The sequence below is a fragment of the Crocodylus siamensis genome, chromosome 5 (genome assembly GCF_052110815.1).
Source record: "Crocodylus siamensis isolate JL-2025a chromosome 5, ASM5211081v1, whole genome shotgun sequence".
NCBI classification, from domain to species: Eukaryota; Metazoa; Chordata; order Crocodylia; family Crocodylidae; genus Crocodylus; species Crocodylus siamensis.
This window is the reverse complement of record NC_143399.1, coordinates 81,946,557-81,966,597: the sequence shown is the minus strand read 5'-3', so window position 1 is coordinate 81,966,597 and position 20,041 is coordinate 81,946,557.

The following is a 20,041-nucleotide window of genomic DNA, read 5'->3' as shown; positions in this document are numbered from 1 at the left end:
GCCAAAGTGGTGGATATCTGTCGACAGGCTCAGCATTGATGGTATAGGATAACTGGGTGGCCCTTTCATAGATTTCATAGACATTAGGGCTGGAAGGGACCTCGGGAGATCATCGAGTCCAGCCCCCTGCCCAAAGGGCAGGAAGTCAGCTGGGGTCATAGGATCCCAGCAAGATAAGCATCCAATTTACTCTTGAAGGTGCTCAATGTAGGTGCTTGAACCACCTCCAATGGCAGACTGTTCCAGACCTTGGGGGCTCGGACAGTAAAGAAATTCTTCCTTATGTCCAGCCTGAAATGGTCTTGCAGGAGTTTCTGACCATTCGACCTCGTCATCCCTTGGGGCGCTCTGGTGAACAAACGTTCCCCCAGATCCTGGTGGTCACCCCTGATAAGCTTATAGGTAGCCATCAGATCCCCCCTGAGCCTGCGCTTTTCCAGGCTAAAGAGTCCCATGGCTCTCAGCATGTCATCGTAAGATCTGTTTTCCTGACCTCTGATCATGCGCATGGCTCTCCTCTGGACTCTCTCAAGCTTCTCCACATCCTTTTTGAATTGTGGAGCCCAAAACTGGACACAGTACTCCATCTGCGGCTTCACCAAGGCCAAGTACAAGGGGAGAATGACATCCCGGGATTTGCTCAAGAAGCATCTATGGATGCAAGCCAGCATTTTGGTCACTTTACTAGCCGCAGCATCGCATTGGAGGCTTATGTTCATCTTGTGGTTAATGATGACCCCCAAGTCTCTTTCTTCTGTAGTGCTATCCAACGTAGCACTGCCGAGCCTATAAGGATGCTGCAGGTTTTTCCTCCCAAGGTGGAGAACCTTGCATTTTTCGGTGTTAAACACCATCAGGTTCTCGTCCGCCCATTTGCTGAGCTTGTCCAGGTCAGCCTGGATCACCCGCCTATCTTCTGGCATGGATGCTTTGCACCAAAGTTTGGTGTCATCGGTGAACTTGGCCAGTCCACTCCTGACTCCAGTGTCCAGATCATTAATGAAGATGTTGAACAGGATGGGTCCCAGGACAGAGCCTTGAGGGACCCCACTGGTCACAGGGCACCACGATGAGTGACTGCCATCGATTACAACCCTCTGGGTCCGACCATGGAACCAGTTTCCCAGCCAGCGGATTGTGGTGGAGCCAAGGCCACAACCGGCCAGTTTGGCCAAGAGGTGATCGTGGGATACCAGATCAAAGGCTTTTTTGAAGTCAAGATATATGACATCAATCTCTTCTCCCTCGTCCAGGTGATAGGTCACCTGGTCATAGAAGGAAATGAGATTGGTCAAACAAGACCTACCCGCAACAAACCCATGCTGGCTATCCCTTAGGATGTTAGCCTGGGCCAGTCCCTCAAGGATGGCCTCCTTAATAAACTTTTCTAAGATCTTCCCCAGGATAGAAGTCAGGCTAATGGGCCTGTAGTTAGCCGGATCCACTCTCCTCCCTTTCTTGAAGATCAGCACCACATTGGCCTTCTTCCAGTCTTTGGGCACTACACCAAAGCACCAGGAGTTTTCAAAGATCCGTGCCAGGGGCTGGGCTATGACGCTCGCCAGCTCCTTGAGTACCCTGAGGTGCAGAATTGTCAGGGCCGGCTGACTTGAAGGTGTCCAGCTTCTCCAGGTGTTCCTTCATGAGGTCAGCATTGATGGAGGGTAGAGGATCCCCATCACCCAGATCTCCCTGTCCCATAGCAGGCATGGGCATCCCATGTGACTGATGAAAGACTGACGCAAAGTACCTATTTAATAGGCTGGCTTTTTCCTGGGCGTCAGTTGTCAGTTGCCCCATCTGGTTTAGCAGGGGTCCAACATTGCCCTTGCTTTTCCTCTGGCTCCCCACATATCTGAAAAAGGACTTTTTGTTGTCCTTGATGCTTGAAGCTAGTTGGAGTTCAGTTGCAGCCTTGGCTTTCCTGGTTTGCTCCCTGCAGGACCGGACAAGAGCAGAATAATCCTCCTTGGAGGTGAATCCCATCCTCCATCCTTCGTAGGCATTCCTTTTTAGCCGCAGGAGGTCCGGTAGGTCCCTAGAGAGCCAGGAGGGCTGCTGTGCCTTCTTGCTGCCTTTCCTCCGTGTTAGAATAGATTTAGCTTGTGCAATGAGGATCGCTTCCTTGAGAAGCAACCACTCTTCTTGAACTCCCATCTCCCTGGGGTCACGGTCCCTGAGGGCCTGACTGACAAGCTTCTTGAGCTTGTCAAAGACAGCTTTTCTGAAGTCAAGGACTTCTGTGTTGCTGACTGACTTGCCAGCTTTACGGCGGATGGTGAAGGTGATCAGCTCGTGGTCGCTGTCACCCAGCTTTCCATCAATCACTAGGTCCCATGTAGGAGTGATACCTGCAATGTAAGACATCTACAATGTAAGTTTTCACCAATTAAGGAGGCATAAGACTTGAGTGTAGATCACAGGTTGAAAAAATATATATCCTGCATTAAAAAAGACATACAATCACTTTGAAAGACTGAAGTAATTTGATGGAGACAACCAGGCACTAGCACTATAATGAGTTCTCTGATTTCCCAAGTCTGATGTGTAGGTCAGGAAACTGATTGCCTTGTATAAAGCAGGGATCATGCTACTCAAGTGGGGAGAAGACCTTATGCCTTGAGGTGCCAATGCTGCAAGGAAGAAGAATCAAGGTGCTCACTCTCTTCAGCTAAAAAGCTGAGAGTAATTGCAGGGTACAGCAGAGCCTTTCCCCCCCTTCTGCTCAGGAACAAAAGGTGGGATTGGCCTATAGCAGACTGTAGAGGTACTACTGAAGCAAAATGTCTCTGACCAGAGAGTGAGACACTCACAATGAGAATGTGCATGTAGAAAGCAGAAGTGATTTTTCTTACATGTGGCAGTTGTTCTTTTTAAACTGCTGTATAAATCAGTAAACTTGTTTCCTGTTTGGGGCTAGGGACAGAAGTTACACATAAGCCAGTTTAAGTGATCAGAAACTGGTTTAAACCTGCAACAGAACAGAAGCTCAGTGCACATAAATCAGTTTCAAAGTGGCTGAAACTGTTTTAAGATAAACCTGGTTGAATGTAGCGTCAGACTTAACTGATTTGGGTCAAACTGGTTTATGAAACTTGTGTCCCAGACCCCTTCCTGGTTTGAGTTAAATCAGAGTCCAGCATGCTGGGTTGGCCTGTGTTTTCTGCTTCAGAGAGCAGGGCTGGCCTCACCCCTCACTGCTCCCTAGCTGGGAGCAGTGAGGGCTGAGTGACAAGGAGATGGTAGGAGGCAAGACCAGCTGGGGATGCAGCCCAGTCTATGGCGGGGGGGGGGGGGGGGATTTCCCGCCCCCCAGGCAAATTGTGGCTAGGGTATGGGGCCAGGGAGGGGATGTTAAACACTCCTTCTCCCTCTCAAACTTAATGCTGGCTGCAGCTCTGGACTACAAATCCCAGAGGCACCTGGAAGCAGAAAGAGGAAGTGATCAGCAACCCTGCAGAGTCCTGCTGCTGTAATTTTGGACTGGAAATCCCAGAGACCTTGGGGGCAGCAGAAAGAGGAAGTGAACACAGCCAGAGAGCCATACTCTAGCCCAACTTCTGGCCTGAGCCACTTCAGGCATGTGGCTGCATTTCCTGAATCAAAAGTAAATGTCTGTTCCCTTCTGTTTCAATTTAACCTGTGCAGCTTAAACTAACCTGCAAAGACTGAATAGATTCAGCCTTGGGCTTTTTGACTGTCTGTACTCTGCCTTTGTCAGCATCTTAGGCTGCTTACCTAATATACCTCTGAAAGTAAACAGAAGTGCCCTATTTACGTGAATACAAGAAAAGCTTTTTTTCTCTAATTAGCATGGGTAAAAAAGGCCCTTGTCTTACATTCACATACAAAGAAACTGCATTAAATACATTGGCTATCATTTAACTTCCTGCAAAAGCCACATATGTTCACTAATGGGAACCAACTATGAGGCTGATTAAATGCCGCCGACACTGAGCGGGACTATGAAACACTTGGCCCATATTGGGCAAACATGCTGATGGGAACTATTAGTTGTTCCCAGCCCCACCCCAGCTCCCCAGGAAAAAAAAAAAAAAAAATCACTGCACAGAATCCTTGCCTCACATTATTCCTGGATCATCACAGCTACAACACCACTCTACCACTACCCAAAGCAGATACAAGTGCCATTATGTCATTATAATAGCAGAGCATTTGTTAAGTAAAATATGCCCAGGTAAACTTAGGAAAGAGGACTATATTTCTGCTATAGAGGAAGAGGAAAAGCAACAATTATTCTTGTCAATCTGATCTGAGGAAAATTCCTTCCTGATCCCAAATCTGATGTGCGACAAAGACCTGTCAGCCAGATACTGCGAACTTTCTTACTAATGTTTGGAATATTAGTATACCATCCAAGCAAAGCTTCCTTTTAAACTCTTCTTGGGGACATCAAACACTGGACATCACATGCTTCTATCCTATCATATTAGCCCTTTCACAAAATTTGTCAAGATCTGCCTTGAAGGAATTCAGGTTTTTTTGCCTCTCCTATTTTGTTCATAATGCCATTCTAAAGCCTTACTCCTGCACTCATTCCTCACAGATTGCCTCAATGTCCCATCACATATGTTGGTAGCACATATTCTGTTCAAGGTTGTAGAAATCTGGGGTAAAGCTGCCCAGTTTAAGAGAAGCACCAACCATATTCATCTGTATTGGGCCAGTCAAGAGTTTCCTGGTTGTCTTCAGGTAGCTTCTGAGGCTACTCCCTGCTTCCATTCTTGATAGAGAATGACCCAACCCAGAAACACCTTTGGCCTTGGTAACTGATAGGAAACTAGCAAGTTGCTTCACTCCCAAGCTTGTTCATTCATTCCTAAGGCCCAAAATATCCAAGCTGCCTCTCCTGTGACTTGATGTTTCATCTTGAATTAAGCCTTCTCTAATCCCTTTTAGTGGAATCACACATTTCTGCTCCTTTTGCTCAAGGGTTACTCTGCCTGTATGCCAATGTGAGAATTCCCATCAGCATTCTTGCAGCACCAGACACTACACTACATATTTGCCTGGATTCCTGCTAGAAACATCTCTACAGTTCTCTCTCATTAACGCGCTCCAGAAGGAAAACTACAGGTTACCTTATACCTTTCTAGCTCCACCTGACCCAACCACACCACTTTATTTAACTCTCCAGGACCAACTATTGGAGTTTCCAATTGCCCTTTCCATATGGGAAGCACTGCGAGAGAGTTTTCCAGCATTGCTGTATCCAACCAAGCCAGCAGGCTATACTGTTCAGCATGCAGCTATTATTCTCTTAATTTATAAATGGCTTTTTGCTTACCTGCCCTCAGGCAAGCACACTCAAATCCCCCTCACTGAGTGATTGCACTGTCCCACACCCCTCTATTCAGACCCCACTAGTCCTTCTTCCAGGCCAAAAGGAACGGCATACGCTTAACAGAAGTTTCCTCTAATCAGGGAATCATAACCACCTGTCCTGTGTCCCACCACAAGTGTCTACTTACCATCATGGTTAGGAAATCCAGAAAGCTGCATCCCCTTGGGGGATGGATTTAATGAAGTTTCCTTGTATGCGAATGTTGTCTCATGTGGAGGTAGAAAGTGGTTGGGTCAAGTAGAGCTAGAAAGGTATAAAATAATCTGTAGGTTTCTTGTAAAGATGGTGAAGTCCAGAGAAAGGGAGACAATTTATTCCAGTCATCTTTCCTTTGCCTTTTTCCATAGCTCAACCACAAGTGTGTCTAACCTAGCACATGAAACCAGATTCACACCAATGTCACATTCCACCCTTTTAATTTTATTTAGCAGCATTTTTCATTTAGATATCATTTTAATTTGGCATTCAAAGAAGACCTGTGTGTTCACCAACCAGTACAAGGAATTCTACTCAATTTGATACCAGAGAAAACAGACAAGAAGGGGATGCAGCTATCTGGACTTCCCAACCACTAATTGTAGGTGAAGTTAAAAAGAAAAAAAAATAGAAATAAATATTTAAAATATTGTTGCTGGTCTGTGCAGTAATTAAAGTAATGGAGGTTAATGTGCTAAATAAATTCTGACTTGTTAGCATCATGTATTAATACTGCTGGGAGGATTGTTTGCTAACCAAGTAGGTCCTTCTCAAATTTCAAGCCCTTCCACCAATACTCAAATAAGAATCCTTTGGAAAATGATACTAGAATAAAATGTATTGAAGATAACATTTCATGTCTGAGTAGCCAGCTAGAGGTATGAAGCTACTTGCCTGTGGCTTTTGCATTACTCACACATTTATCCACAAATGGAGTATGTGTTCAGCAAATTATTTTTTAATCGCTTAATGGACATATGAATAATGCAAGTATACACACACAAAAAAAGAAGTTATTTTGGTCTGTTCATTTTTGCCATCATTCTAGCTCTATTTGAAGTTCCACTGAGTATCAGTTTATGGTTCCCATGGCTTTCAGAGACAATTATGTGGTGACATCTACACAATTCAATAGTTAAATATAATGGGCTAGATTCTTCCATTACATCAGTGTGACAAAGAGCAGAGTTTACAAGTTACAACTCACAATTCTTACATCATAAACAGAACTCCCACAGAGAGCCTCCATACACCCACAAGAGCACATGTTAAGGCAATCCTGTCCTTACTTTTTGCCTACCTGGAGGTAATGAGGATTTGAGGAGGATATCAGAAAGGCCCTGAACACATGAAGAGGCTTCTTAATTACAAAGAGGGGGAAAGGAATAGTGTAGCTCCATAGGTGCATATGGGTGCGACATGGTATGACCATGTAACAGGGCACCATCCCTAGGGTGGTTAAGAACCCCTGGAGGTACCCCAGAGTCCCCTTTATTTTAACCCATTTCTGAGAAGTCTCCCCTTCACTCACCTGCCACATCTTGATGTTTCTTTTGGCTTCCCAGATTGGGTCTTCACTCCAGAGAACACCCAGAGGTGAGGAGCTCCTGCCTTAAGGGCTAGCTGCACAGCTCCATACCACTCCCACACCATGCCCCATGCCTCACAGGTATTACACAACTGCACCCCCATTAGGCCCCTGGCCCTTTAACATGGCTAGGCCTTCTATCCTATGCCCACCATGCTGGACTTGACTTCAAGGAACAAGCTGTACTCCCTCCTTTCCTGTTGCTGGGCCCCTGGCCCCTGTCTTGCGCTGCTGGGCTCTCTGTTCCCTCTGTCTGTGCACCTCTCTGGCACCCATCACTCTTGTGCCTTGCACTGTTTGCCAGGCTCCACTCTGACTCAATACTCACTGGAGCTGTGCCTCTGGGCACTAATAAGGTCTCCAAACCTCCCCTTCAAGCCTCATCCCAGACCTCTGATTTGGGCATTAAGCATTGGGGCTATAACAAAGGAAAAATAACAGAAGCAGTGTGCTTGCTTACACCACAGCTCCTCCTCTCCAGGTTGCTCTGTCTTGTACCCCAGCCTGCAGAACTGTTTTCTTTCAGTCTCCTGAGCATTTAGGAGCCCACACATCCACCTTAGCTGGAGAAAGTTGGCCATGCCTCTTACTGTCCCAGGCTGTTGCTAGCTTGATCTCAGGAGCTTCTAGGGGAAGTAGACCAAGCCCCTTCCTACTTTAGGCTGTTCCTGTTGCTAACCTACTCTCAGGAGCTTCTCAGGAAAGTTGACCATGCTCCTTCCTGCTCCAGGTGGCTAGTGCTACTGCTGTTGTTAGCTTACCCTAAGAAGCTTCTGGAAGGAAGCTGGCCATGTCTCTTCCTACATCAGGCTGCTGCCACCCCCTCGGGGAGATGCCCACCATACCCCAGCTTCTGCACCCCTGTTCCAGCCTGCTGCCCAGCCCGCCACCAAGCTGCAGTCAGGGGCAGCCCAGGGAGGGTGCCTGCACTACCTGTGGGAGCCTCCCCAACATTACTGCCAGCACCTAAGGGTGCCTTGCCTGCCCCAGCTGCCTCTGCAGGCCAACCCCTACCTTTACCTCCAACTTTCACCTTTGCCTGAAGCATGCCTTGAGTGGCTGACCAGGACAGCTGCTACCACCGCTGCTGCTCCTGTTGTTGCTGCCACTGCTTGTACTACTGCAGCCCCCTCTCAGGAGAGAGGGAGATTCCCTGCTGCACTACCTTGCACCATCCAACACCACACCTGCACTGGATTACTCCCTTATTGACTGATTGCTCATGCACTACCCCACACCTGCCTCACCACATCTGATCCTGCTTTGTTTTTCTGCCTGCTGCCAAGTGCCTGGCTGGAGGTCTGAGGGACTCCTGGACTGAGCTTCAACAAAGCCCCTCCACTGCTCCAGCCATTTTTTACACATGCCTCAGCAGCTTTTCCTGTGTGTTTTGCCCTTGTGTGGTAAGACCCATGGTCCACTCCCCCTGCCCTGGTGTTGTGTGGCTCAGTAGGCCAGTTTGAGTTTCCCCTGCCCTTTTGTGTGTTCCCCCTCCTCTACCTTCCCCAGACATAGTCCTCCCATGTTTTTTCCTTCCTCAACCAGCCCCTATTGGTTTCACAGCCCCACTGTATATTTTGTTTGTCTTTATTGTTTTCCCCTCCTTCATGTGAAGCAATGGTAGGACAGGAACCTTCGGGGGGGGGGGGGGAGTAGATGCCCCAACAGAACTTCCTGCACCCCCCCCATGGGGGCAGATTCTAGCCAGACTCCCAAGGGCCCGCATGCCCCTACAACACCCACCCTGAGGGCAAAGTCCAACTGATCCCTTCCTGATGTAGACAAGCCTGCAACCCCCACTGCAGGGGCAAGCAGGACTCTAGCAAGGAGCCAGGGGGTCTCCCCTGGCCAGGCCTCTCCCAGAGGGGTTCCCAAGACCCCATCAGGGACCAAGGGCAAGGTCAGTGGGAAGGGCTCCTCTTCAGCCTCCTCCACAGCTGCAGGTGGGAAGGGCAAGAGCCCCTTCCTGAAGCCTAGATCACCAGCACCAGAGACCAGGTGTGCTACACCAGCCAGCACATCTACTCAGCCTGTCCCTTGCCCTAGTCCCAGCCCTACCAACGTGGTCCCCCAGTGGGGGAACTGCAGCTATGCACAGGTGGCTGCAGGGTGACCCACAGCTGCAGGGCCTGGACCCTTCACCACTGGCCTTTCCAGCTCAGGCAGCAGGGCCCCTCTTTCTGGCACTCACCTGCAGGCATGGGGTAAAGTGCCAACTACCCAAGTGGGAGAACCTGCACTTTTAAACCTGGGTGCAGGCCCTCACTCGGGTGTAGGGGCCCCCAAGATTGGCCTCCAACTTTCATGGCAAGGGTTCTTTTTTTTCTTTGCCTCAGAGGCCACCGCACAAAAGGCAGTGGAGAGGGGGCTCAAGGAGGAGGGTGAGTACATTGCCCTCAAGCCCCTAGAAGAGCTGGGGACCCGGGTGGTCGTCAGCTCCTTCCCACCCTATATCCCTAATTGGGCCCTGTTCCCCTATCTCCCCCTTAGTGGTGGCCCTCTTACTCGGGTGCTGAAACCCCGGCCTCTGCCACATGTGCTCATTCCATTGTTAGGTAATGATCCAGCTGGCAGAGGGAGTGTGAGGGTGTTCTATACACTGGGGGACCTGTGATACTTCCAGTGCCATGCCCTGGGGCACGTACATCACGAGTGCCCCATGGGCCAGGCAAGAAAGGCATCTGTGGGTCCCACTGGCAGGAGGGGTCCCCTACCACTGGTACCCCTCCCCTTAAGGCCCCACTGGCACCTCAGCCACAACTCCCAGCCATGATCTCTGGGGGCGCTGACCCAACCATGTTCGGCAGAGTACCAAGGAGGGGGACAGCAGTCAAGGGAAGAGAGGGAGCAGGGCCCACCACCCCTAGCCATGTCCCTGCTGTAACTGCCTCCCCAATCCTCACCATCTTCTGCTGGATCCTGTCCACCTGAGGACCACCCCAAGGCTGAGTGGGCACAGATTCCCTCTGGGCACAAGGCCAAGAGGAAGGCCTGGGTTCAGTTGGAGCCCTCTGAGATGGAGGACCCCTTTTACCTATCCAAGACTACTACATGGGTGGAAAGAACAGCCCAGCTTCTGGGGGCCTCCCCAGCTGCGCCAGACAATCCATCCCCAGAAAAGATCAAACAGGTAATGCTGCTGGAGGGGGCTTTGTGGCTGCTGGCCAGTCCCAAACAGGAGCCCCCTCCACTCTGCTGGTCTTGGAAGACCACAGGCACTGAGACTGAGACCTCAGTCGAACCAATGGAAGGTCTGGCAGCAGAGTCCTCCCCCTCTGATGATTTGGGGAGACAGTGGCCCTGGGTCTCACCCTAGTGAGTCCTAAGGAGGAAGGTCCCCTCTCCCAGGACCCTGAGGCAGATCCTGAAGCCTAAAGGATCTCTTCCCTCCCACTCCCAGAAAAACTTCACTACCAGTCTGCCTCTTGGTCCCATACCAGAGGGGGTCAAGGTGGGGTCCCCTGATCAACAGGCCACTCATGTTGGGGATGCCATGCAGATCCTCTGAGGCTCCAGCCCTACCCTGCCATCTTGTGAGAGAGCCTCACCCCCACCCTTACCTCCACCCCCATCCCAAGGGGCTGCAGAACTCCTCCAATCCCACTTACAGCGGAACCCTCAAGCCTCACGAGTGCCTGGTCCTTGGCGGGGGCTTTAATGTCACCCTGGATGCACAAGACCGCTCAGGCAGGGAGCAGAACTAAGCTGCTGTGGATCTCCTCAGGCAAATCCTGACAGAATACTCCCTGATGGACATCTGTTGTGCCTGTCACCCTACCGATCCCCCCATCTTTACCTATGTAAAGGTAGGGGAGGAGCAGGTTTGCTACTTCTGGTTGGACCAAATTTATATCTCTTAACCACACTTTGCCCAGGCCCACTCCTCTGGCATCCGGCTGACCCGTTTCAGCGATCGCTACCTTGGCTAGGGCTAGGCCATGCTAGAGCCTGGGCATCCAGGGTCAGCCTGCTGTACATCACCTTCCTTCTGGTGTGCGACAGCACCTCCCTCAGGGATCCAAGTGAGATGCACCAGTGCGCACAAGCCTTCTATGGAGAGCTCTTCTCCATGGATCTGACCAATGCTGAAGCCTGTCAGACCCTGTGCGAGGGACTTCCGCAGGTTGGTGCAGGTGACTGAGACCAGCTGGAGACTCCTCTCGTCCTAGCTGAGTTTTTGACCACCCTCCGCCTCATGCTTGGTAACAAGGTGCTCGGCATCAACGGGCTGACTGTGGAGTTCTACTAGGCCTTCTGGGATGACCTTGGCCTGACTTTGCTGCAGCCTGGGCTGAATCCAAAGGAAGTAGGGAACTCCCTTTGTCATGCCAGAGGGCCATGCTGACCCTCCTACTGAAGAAGGGTGACCTCCATGACCTGAGGAACTGGTGTCCCATGTCCCTCCTCTGGATGGACTACAAGGTGGTGCAAAGGCCATCTCGCTGCACCTGTAGTCCGTGCTGGTGGATGTCTTTGACAACCTATACCTGGTTCGGGACCTCTTTCCATCTTTGACAACCTATACCTGGTTCGGGACCTCCTGGAGCTAGCAAGCCAGGAGAGCCTGCCTTTCACCCTCCTGTCCCTGGACCAGGAAAAGGCATTTGGCAGGGTGGATCATACATAACTCACAGGCATGCTGTGGGCCTTTGGCTTTGGTCCCCACTTTGTGCAGGCTCTCCAGGTGCTGTACACCTCTGTAGGTTGATGCTTCAGGAGCCATTGGTGCAACTGGTCCTGTTGGCATATGCTGACAACGTACTCCTCACAGTTCAGAACTCAGGTGACCTGGCACATGTGGAGGTCTGCCAGGCATTGTACTAGGCAGCCTCCTCTGCCCAGGTCAACTGAGTCAAGAGGTTTGGCCTGATGATAGGTGACGGGTGGCAGATGGGCTCACTTCCACCCACGCTCCACAGGATCCACTGCAGCACAGGCTTGCTGCTCTATCTGTGGGTCTACTTGTCCCCCACAAATGCTTCCATGCCAGAAAACTGACACCAGCTGGAGGCAAGGGTGGTGGATCAGGTACAGACATGGGAAGGACTCCTAAGATGTCTCTCCCTGAATGGAAGACCACTGGTGTTGAACCAGCTTTTCCTGTCCACGTTCTGGCACTGCTTATACACCCTGCCTGTGCCCCCCAAGATCCTGGCCAGGCTCCAGAGATGGGCACCAGAGTTTTTCTGTCCAAGATGACACTGGATCACTGCAGAAGTCCTGAGCCTTCCCTTGTGGGAAAGCAGCCAGGGCCTGGCATTCCACTCTCAGGCCCTGCAGTGACTACTATATGGTGATGGTAGCCATGCAGCATGGAACCAACTGGGGTATGCCTCCCTCTATCACTTCTGTGGGCTCCAATATGCCTGGCAGTTCTGCAGCCTGTGGGGCTTCTTCCTGAAGGACCTGCAAGGGCTGCCAGATTTCTACCAGGACCTCCTCCAGGCCTGGAGGCTAGTCTCTGCCTCCAGCTCCCTTGTGACACTTGCCCAGGGTGCTGACTTGATCATTGTGCCCCTCCTCTGGAACCCCCAGCTGGAGGTACCAATGGCAGAGGTGCCCCGGTTGTGACAAAGGTTGATCCTGGGTGGCGTCACCCATATTGGAGGCTTCCTGGACTATGATAGGCGGGCATGGGTGGACCCTGCTGTGCTAGCCCAGAGCATGGGTCTAACCATAGCACCTGTGACCTCCTGCCTGGTCCAGAAGGTGAAATCTGCCTTACTTCCCAATGCCCTTGCCTTTGTTGACCAGGTCCTGCATGGTGGCAGTCCCAGCTCCCTGTTCCTCCAACCCACCAAAATTTGCTGTGGGACCAGCATCTCACCTGGGCCCACAGCACTCCCTGCTCCACCACCTGAGCTGGCTGGAGGGCACCAAAGTGGTCCGCTTTTCCACTGTCCATCACTGCCACATGCTCATGTGCCACATGATCCATCATGCCACCCTCACGTCTCACCCAGATACCAAGTGGAGAGACCTGCTCAACGAGAGCATAGCTGAGGCACCTCAGTGGCTGAGTCTATACTCCACCTTCATCCCACGAGCCACTGGGGGCCTCAGCTGGCAGCTCCTGCATGGAGCCATTGCCACAGGTGTGTATGTGGTAAGCTTCACAAACTCCCTGGTCTCCTGCCCCTTCTGTTGGCAGAGGGAGACCCTGGTACACATGGAGGGGTGCAGCCCCTCCACCTCCAGAACTTCCTCCGGAGGTTCTGATTGAATTTCACCCCCCACCTTTTTATTTTTGAGTACCCCATCCATGGCCCCACCAAGTCTCGGGACCTCCTGTTCAAACTCCTCCTGGCTCTAGCCAAGTGGGCCCTGTACTTGACCAGGAAGGAGGCTCTGGCTGGGAGGGTGCTGGGAAGCGTGGGCCACAGGCCCCTCCACAAAGCCCCCTCCACCAGCATTACCCATTTGATCTTTACTGGGGATGGATTGTAGGGCGCAGGTGGGGAGGCTCCCAGAAGCTGGGCTGTTCTTTCCCCCCCATGTCACTTGTCCACACACATTTGTGGGCAGAGCACCACTGGGCAGTGTTCACCGGCTCCTTGGATGCCTTTGAGGACTGGTGGGTACCGCCTAGGGTGCTCTACTTAGTGTCTTCCTCCAGAGCCCTTATTTTCATATTTCAACCCCCACACCACTCCTATCCTGTTTTTTTCCCCCTTAGTTGTCCCCCCCACCAAAAAAAATTATTAGTTGTACCGTTCATCCTTTGGCACCACACAGTGGGGGTTATTAGTTAACTTGGTGGGCCTTAAATCCTCTGTCCACTGTAAGATACAAATAGACAGGAGTTTCTGAGACCTGAACAATTCACATGTGGGGACACTAGCCCCATGTGCCAACTGGACTCCTGCAGCAGCCCTAACCTACAGTGGCCCCTGTACCTTCTACCCACTGCAGCAGTATGGCAGTGAGGGCTGCTGCCACCTGTGACAATATCTGCCCCCTTGGACCAGCAGCCCCACGTTTGCACACCTACCAGACCTGGGCAGGGACCACATAGCAAGCTGGGCTGTAGCATGGTTCATCTGCACTGCAGCAGAGCCATCTGCACTTCTGAGCCAGCTGCCAGTGGGCCATGGCTGCACAGTTGACCTTTGTGTGGCATTGCTGCCATGTGTGCCCCTGCCCTGCCATCTGGGCATTTATTGCCTGGAAGATGTTCTCAGAATGGTGGCCTACTTTGAACTGTCAGAGCATGTCCTCCTGGACCCAAATGGCCAGGAGGTCAGCCACCTCATTTGCCCTCCAGCTGGGTGCCAGCTTTGAGCAGGCTTCTCTGCCTCAGTCCTGCCACTGGCCTCACTAGCAGGAATCCTGGTGTTTCCTATTAAAAACTGCAAATTCTCCAGTAAATTCACAAATTTGCTCTTTAAAATTACCCCAAAATCCATGTTCTTCCACACTTAAAACAAAAGTACACTAGATCAGTTGAGCAATGTTTTATTCATATATTTACAATTTTAAAGCAAAATGGAAGCCTACCAGTGCCTCCATCATCATAATAAAATTAACTCTAAATATCTATATGGTTTGATGTTTGCTTTGGCTTTATCATAGAAAAATTAGAGCTCCCCCTGACCCCTTCACTAACCATGATGTAGAGACACCTGCGCAGCCATAGCTCCTGCCCCGTTTGGCAGCTAGGCATGCTGGGTGCATGATGTGGGGGATGTGCAGTGTGTAGGTGAATGTGGGGGTGGTGTGGGGTGTGTGTGGGGGATATGGAGTTTATAGGAGGGGGTGAGGAGATGTGGGGGGATGTGGGGTTTGTAGGAAGAGGGTGGGGGAGTGTGGAGTGTGTGGGTGGGGAAGTTAGGTTGGGGGGGTGCCATATGCTCACCTGTCTCCCCCACTCACCTCCTGGTGCTGGCACCAGCAGCCTGCTGGGCTGTCAGGGCCATGGCCAGCCATCAGCACAGCCCTCTAGCCATGCATAGGCACCTTACCCTCATGGAGAATGGGCCCAGCCCGACCTGACCCAGCCTGGCCTTGCCTACCCTGCTGATGCATTCCTTTGCACAGGATCTGCAGGTGGTGGCAGGAGCCATTCCAGTCCTGTCCAAAGGTGTGCTAGTGGGGCAGGCCAGGCTGGTTAGACCCATTCTCCATTCACAGACTACGGGTGAGGCAGCACTGCAGTGGACACAGCCTGGCTGGCTGCTAGCACTGGGTATGTGGGGAGATGGGTTTGGGGGTGGGTTCGTGGGGGAGCTTGAGCAGGGGCCGCCACATGCCTGCCCCTCCACCTGTCCCCTATGGTGCCAGTGGCAGCAGCAAATGGAGCTGTGGCCTGGCTGCAGGCACAGACCCACAGCAGCACAGCACTGTATGGCACAGGCTGTGCTGAATGGACCCAATCTGGGCTGGGCCTCCCCCACTAGCATACTGCTTTCCCAGTCCTGTCCAAAGCCATGGACTAGCAGGCCAGGCCGGGTCCATTCAACATGTACAAAGCCCATGTCAAGCAGCACCGTGCTGCCGTGGACTGTGCCTGCACCCAGGCCATGGCCTCGCTCACTGCTGCTGCCAGCACCACATGAGGTGGGTTGGGAAGCAGGCATGTGGCAGGCCCCACTCAAGCCTCCCCATGAATGCACCAACAAACCCTACATCCCCCACACACCCCCGCCGCTCCCCATGTCCCCTACCATTGTTCACACCATCCCACAACTCCCCACCACTCCTCACCCCCCCCATGCCCACCCACACACCCCACCCCTATAACCCCCCACCCCCATGTCACTAACTTACCTAGGACAGCACCCAGGTCCCAGTAATGCTGCAGCCCTGCCTCACTTCTGCTTACCCCAGCATGCTAAGGGAGTGTGCCCCATGTTCTGGGGCAGCAAAAGCACCATAGAGATGTTCTGGCCAGAAACCAGAGCATCTCTCTGGAGGACCCACTTCTGGTTTGCCTTGAGACACAAACTTTTTTTCCGTGGGTTGTCTTTTGATACTTGGATTTACAGGTATCAAATTTAGAGCCTGAACTGCAAATATTCAGCATGGGGAACATTTTTTTGTCCCCAGCGTGCCTTTTGTGGCATCTCATAGAATCATAGAAGTAGGGTTGGAAGAGACCTTATAGATCTTCAAGTCCGACCCCCTGCCTGGGCAGGAGAAAAGACTGGACTCAGATGAGTCCAGCCAGGTAGTCATCAAGCCTCTTCTTAAAGATCCCCAGGGTAGGAGCCAGCACCACTGCCCTAGGAAGTTGGTTCCAGCTCCTAGCCGTCCTAACTGTGAAGTAGTTCTTGCGGATGTCTAATCTAAATCTACTCTCTAATAACTTGTGTCCATTGTTCCTTGTCACGCCAGGGGGCACTAGGGGAAACAGTGTCTCCCCTAAACTGCTTTGAGATGCCACAATAGGCACATGCATGCTCATCTGGATGCGGCCCTACAGTCACATTTATTTCTTGGGTACTTGAATATTTATTTTAACCTCTTGTGAAAGAACAATTACACTCCCTGTCTTTGCTTTTCTTAGCCTTTCCTAAACTCTTGCCTTCTTTTTTTAATCCATTGTCTTCTGCACAAAATGGTTGATAGGTTATATGTGCGCTTCATTCTTATACAAAATTACTCATTGGCATTCTTTGTTAATTGCTATATGGTACAAATAAGCCTTGGGCATATGCTAATTCATTCTTTTGTTGTGTTTTCTTCAATGTCATTTGCTTCCACTCCTTTTATTCCACTTGATTTCACTCAGCACACATGTTTCTATGTTCTGCTAAATCAATAGCCTTATTTTTTCTTAGATAATTGGATCACAAGTGATTACTCTAAATACCACATAGCATCTTCTGCACTATACAATATCAAATATAATCCCTGTCATAGTCTGCAAGGAAGTTGTACTGTACAATGGGCACACCATTCATTCCCAGTTTCTTCTTGCCCTTTTAGAGCAATTTCCAGTGAGGTGCAGAGTGATTTGCCTGCAATTAATGGATGTTTACCTTAATACTCACATAGCAGCAAACAATGATTAGTTTCAGAAAGTGTTCAAATTCCATTGTGCAACAGTATCTCAAAATATTCAGTGCAAAATCCTACCCAGGATATGAGAAGGATATGTTAGAAATACTGTTGTTTGATTAACAGTTCTTAAAAAAAGACTTTGTTTCTAGCAGATTTTCAGTTAGAGTACAGATAGAGTTTAAGGATAGATCATTTCACATAACTGGAGACCCTGCTATGCCTTTGCAATGCCAGCTCTTTTTTGTGGGGACAGCTACATTGTTAAGTGTGTTCCCTTTCCTTACCATCCCAGACACCAACAATAGGTGCTTATTTACAGTTTATCCAAACCTGTTGGGTGCCAAGAAGATTTTAGTGTTCTAAAATACAGCTAAAAACAAGAAACAACTAGGTTTATGGAGAAGGGAGAGAAAGATTCAGTTTAACTCTCATCCTTTTCTGATGAGGTCTGCATTCTCATCATTCAGTAACTGGATGAGTGAAACGTAACACAATTTTCTCTCTCCTCATTCACTGCTCTTTTAGCAGCAAAAAAGGGGGTTCACCTTGATAAGAAAGATGTTCCAGCAAGGATCCCCAGCAGCATGGAGAAAACACAACCTCTTATCTCCTTGTGGGATATGGAACATCTCTGAAAAGATGACTTTATATATGACAGAATCTCCTATTTCTGGTTACCATGCTGTGCCCAAAAATAGATCTAATCAGCGGTCCTTTCTTTCCCCCTTCTCCCAACTCCTACAGATCTTTGTCTCTTCAGCAGGGTAAAAGTTCTCTTGCCAGAACACCCTCATTAAACTCAGTGGTAAAAGCAGAGGGGTTCCCCCGACAATAAAATATTGATTTAGCGACTCAGTTAAGAGATACAGAACACTGTCCGCAATCCTTTACCTGATATAGAACAAAAGAGTTTATCCATATATAGACTAGAAACCTTGTTTCGCTAGCCCAGACTTCCTCTATAGACTTCTGCAGCAAGAATTCACATTAAATCCATGAAAAATACCCCCAAATGGTGCTATTGAACATAAAGGTTGCAATGCTTTGCACTCCAAGTTCCATAAGTGCAAAAAATTAAGGTTAAATCCACAAACTTAACCTGACCTCCACCTTCACATGCATGATAATGCACAGTGTCTGTAAGGTGCGATACCCAGTGAAATGTGTTCAATTGGCGATCACACCTGACATATGTATTTTCCTTACATTCCATAACTCCAAAAACTATTCCTGCACTCTTATGACCCAATCTGTTCTGCCTATGCAATTTGTACTCAGCTGTTCCAGTTTCCCAACCATTTCTGTCATTCCTTCATACTTCAGTAATGATCATTACATCAACATCCTCCTTAGCTGCCAAGCATTTGAGTTCCCCTGGTTGTGGTTTCCAGTTCTCAGACTGGTGTGTAGACACTGATAGTTATTTTCATTTACCAACTTAGTCTGACACTCTTTCTTTACCTCTGTGATCTCAATTTGTTTCTCCCCCACTTCACCTATAGATTCTGTCTTCTTCTATACTGCTTAGGAGAAACTTCTTGGTATTGTTGATGCCTTGGTCTGAACTGAATGCTCCTCACCACCTGCCTGCTTTTCCTCAGTCCCTCATTTAAATAACTGAATTTTTGTTGATTTCCTATGCCTGAAGTTGCACCTTTGCTAATGTTACAACCCATACAAGAAAAAGAAACAGGCAGAACTTTGCAACCAGAACGATTTTAAAAATGAAAGGGTTTATAAATGTTTAAAATACAGCTGTGTTTTGTTAATGAATTTTACCTCCCCTGTGGGGCAGGGGAAACTTTTTACCATTACTCTTAAGAAAAGCCAAGTCTGTTGCTTTAGACCAGGGGTCAACAAGGTTTTCTGGCAGGGGAGCGGGAGTGACCCAGCTCAGGTGGTAGGTCAGTGGTCATTGAGACCCATCTGCTGCTTCTCCTTACTGCTCATCTGCAATGTGGCATGGCAAAAGTTCCCCTGTACCAGAGCCTATGCCACCTGATTGTGGCACGACACAGGCAGAGTTTCCCCTCCACCAAAGCCCCAGGTGGCTGACAACAGTGCAGTGCAGGGGCAGTTCCCCCTTTACTAGAGACCCAGACCCATCACTACTGAATGCCATGGAAGCCACAGTTCCATGGTCCAGATCAGCCTGTGGGCTATTACAGTTGCTGATCCCTCCTCTACACATCCAGCAGGAAACAAATAAGCCTGCTAATTGTGTAGCTACATTCATGATGCTAAAAGAGGAATGGTCAACCTTAAATGCCTTAGAAATAGCATTTCCTTCTTTGAAAGAGAGTCATATTTTGGCTTAACAGGTTTAAATAGAAAGGGAATTATCATGTTAGTCCTGTGAATTGGTACCAGATGAGTCATGAGTCCTATCTGTTATCCTAGTCTTGTCAGGGGTCAGCTGTTTGCCTTTGAGAAAGCCACTTCATTGACCTCCCAAAGCAGATCAAAATCCCATTTCTCCATTAGCAGAACACCAACTATTTTTCTTTTCTACTTTCCTAAAACACTTGGCACAATGTGCTTTCCATTCATAGATAACAGAATGTCAAGTATTCAGGTTCCCTGGTAACAGCTATCACATTAAATGGAGTGCTATTGACTTTTCTATTTAAAACATAAATTTAAAAAAAATTTTCAGATGAAAAATAAGCTTACAAATGTAAGGAACAAAATTGCGTCTGTCTAGTAACGCTAAAGGTAAGAAAAACAAGGCAATGTTAGACTGATTGGAACTAAGTAGTCCAGGTTCTGCAATGCTTAAGTATGTTTTGAAGCTATCATTGAAGGCAGAGCACGTATGGAAGGGCCACTTATTTGAAGTTATGCACAACAGAGCATCTCCACTAGGATCAGGCCTTAGCAGAAGTATTTGAGATGGATAACCTCAAAGGTTAAAGCTCAAAGGTTCTCCAAATATGATCCAAGCAGCATTTGTTTGTGGTCAACAAAAGACACTTGATTGCTTGCAGACAGCTGATTTTCCTAGCCTCCTGCTGTTTTACAGGTGTCTAAAGTTCTTCACTGCAAAGAGTCTGAAGACTTAAAAGAATAACCAGGGATTTAAAAAACCCAGCATAGCCCCTTGTTCTTAG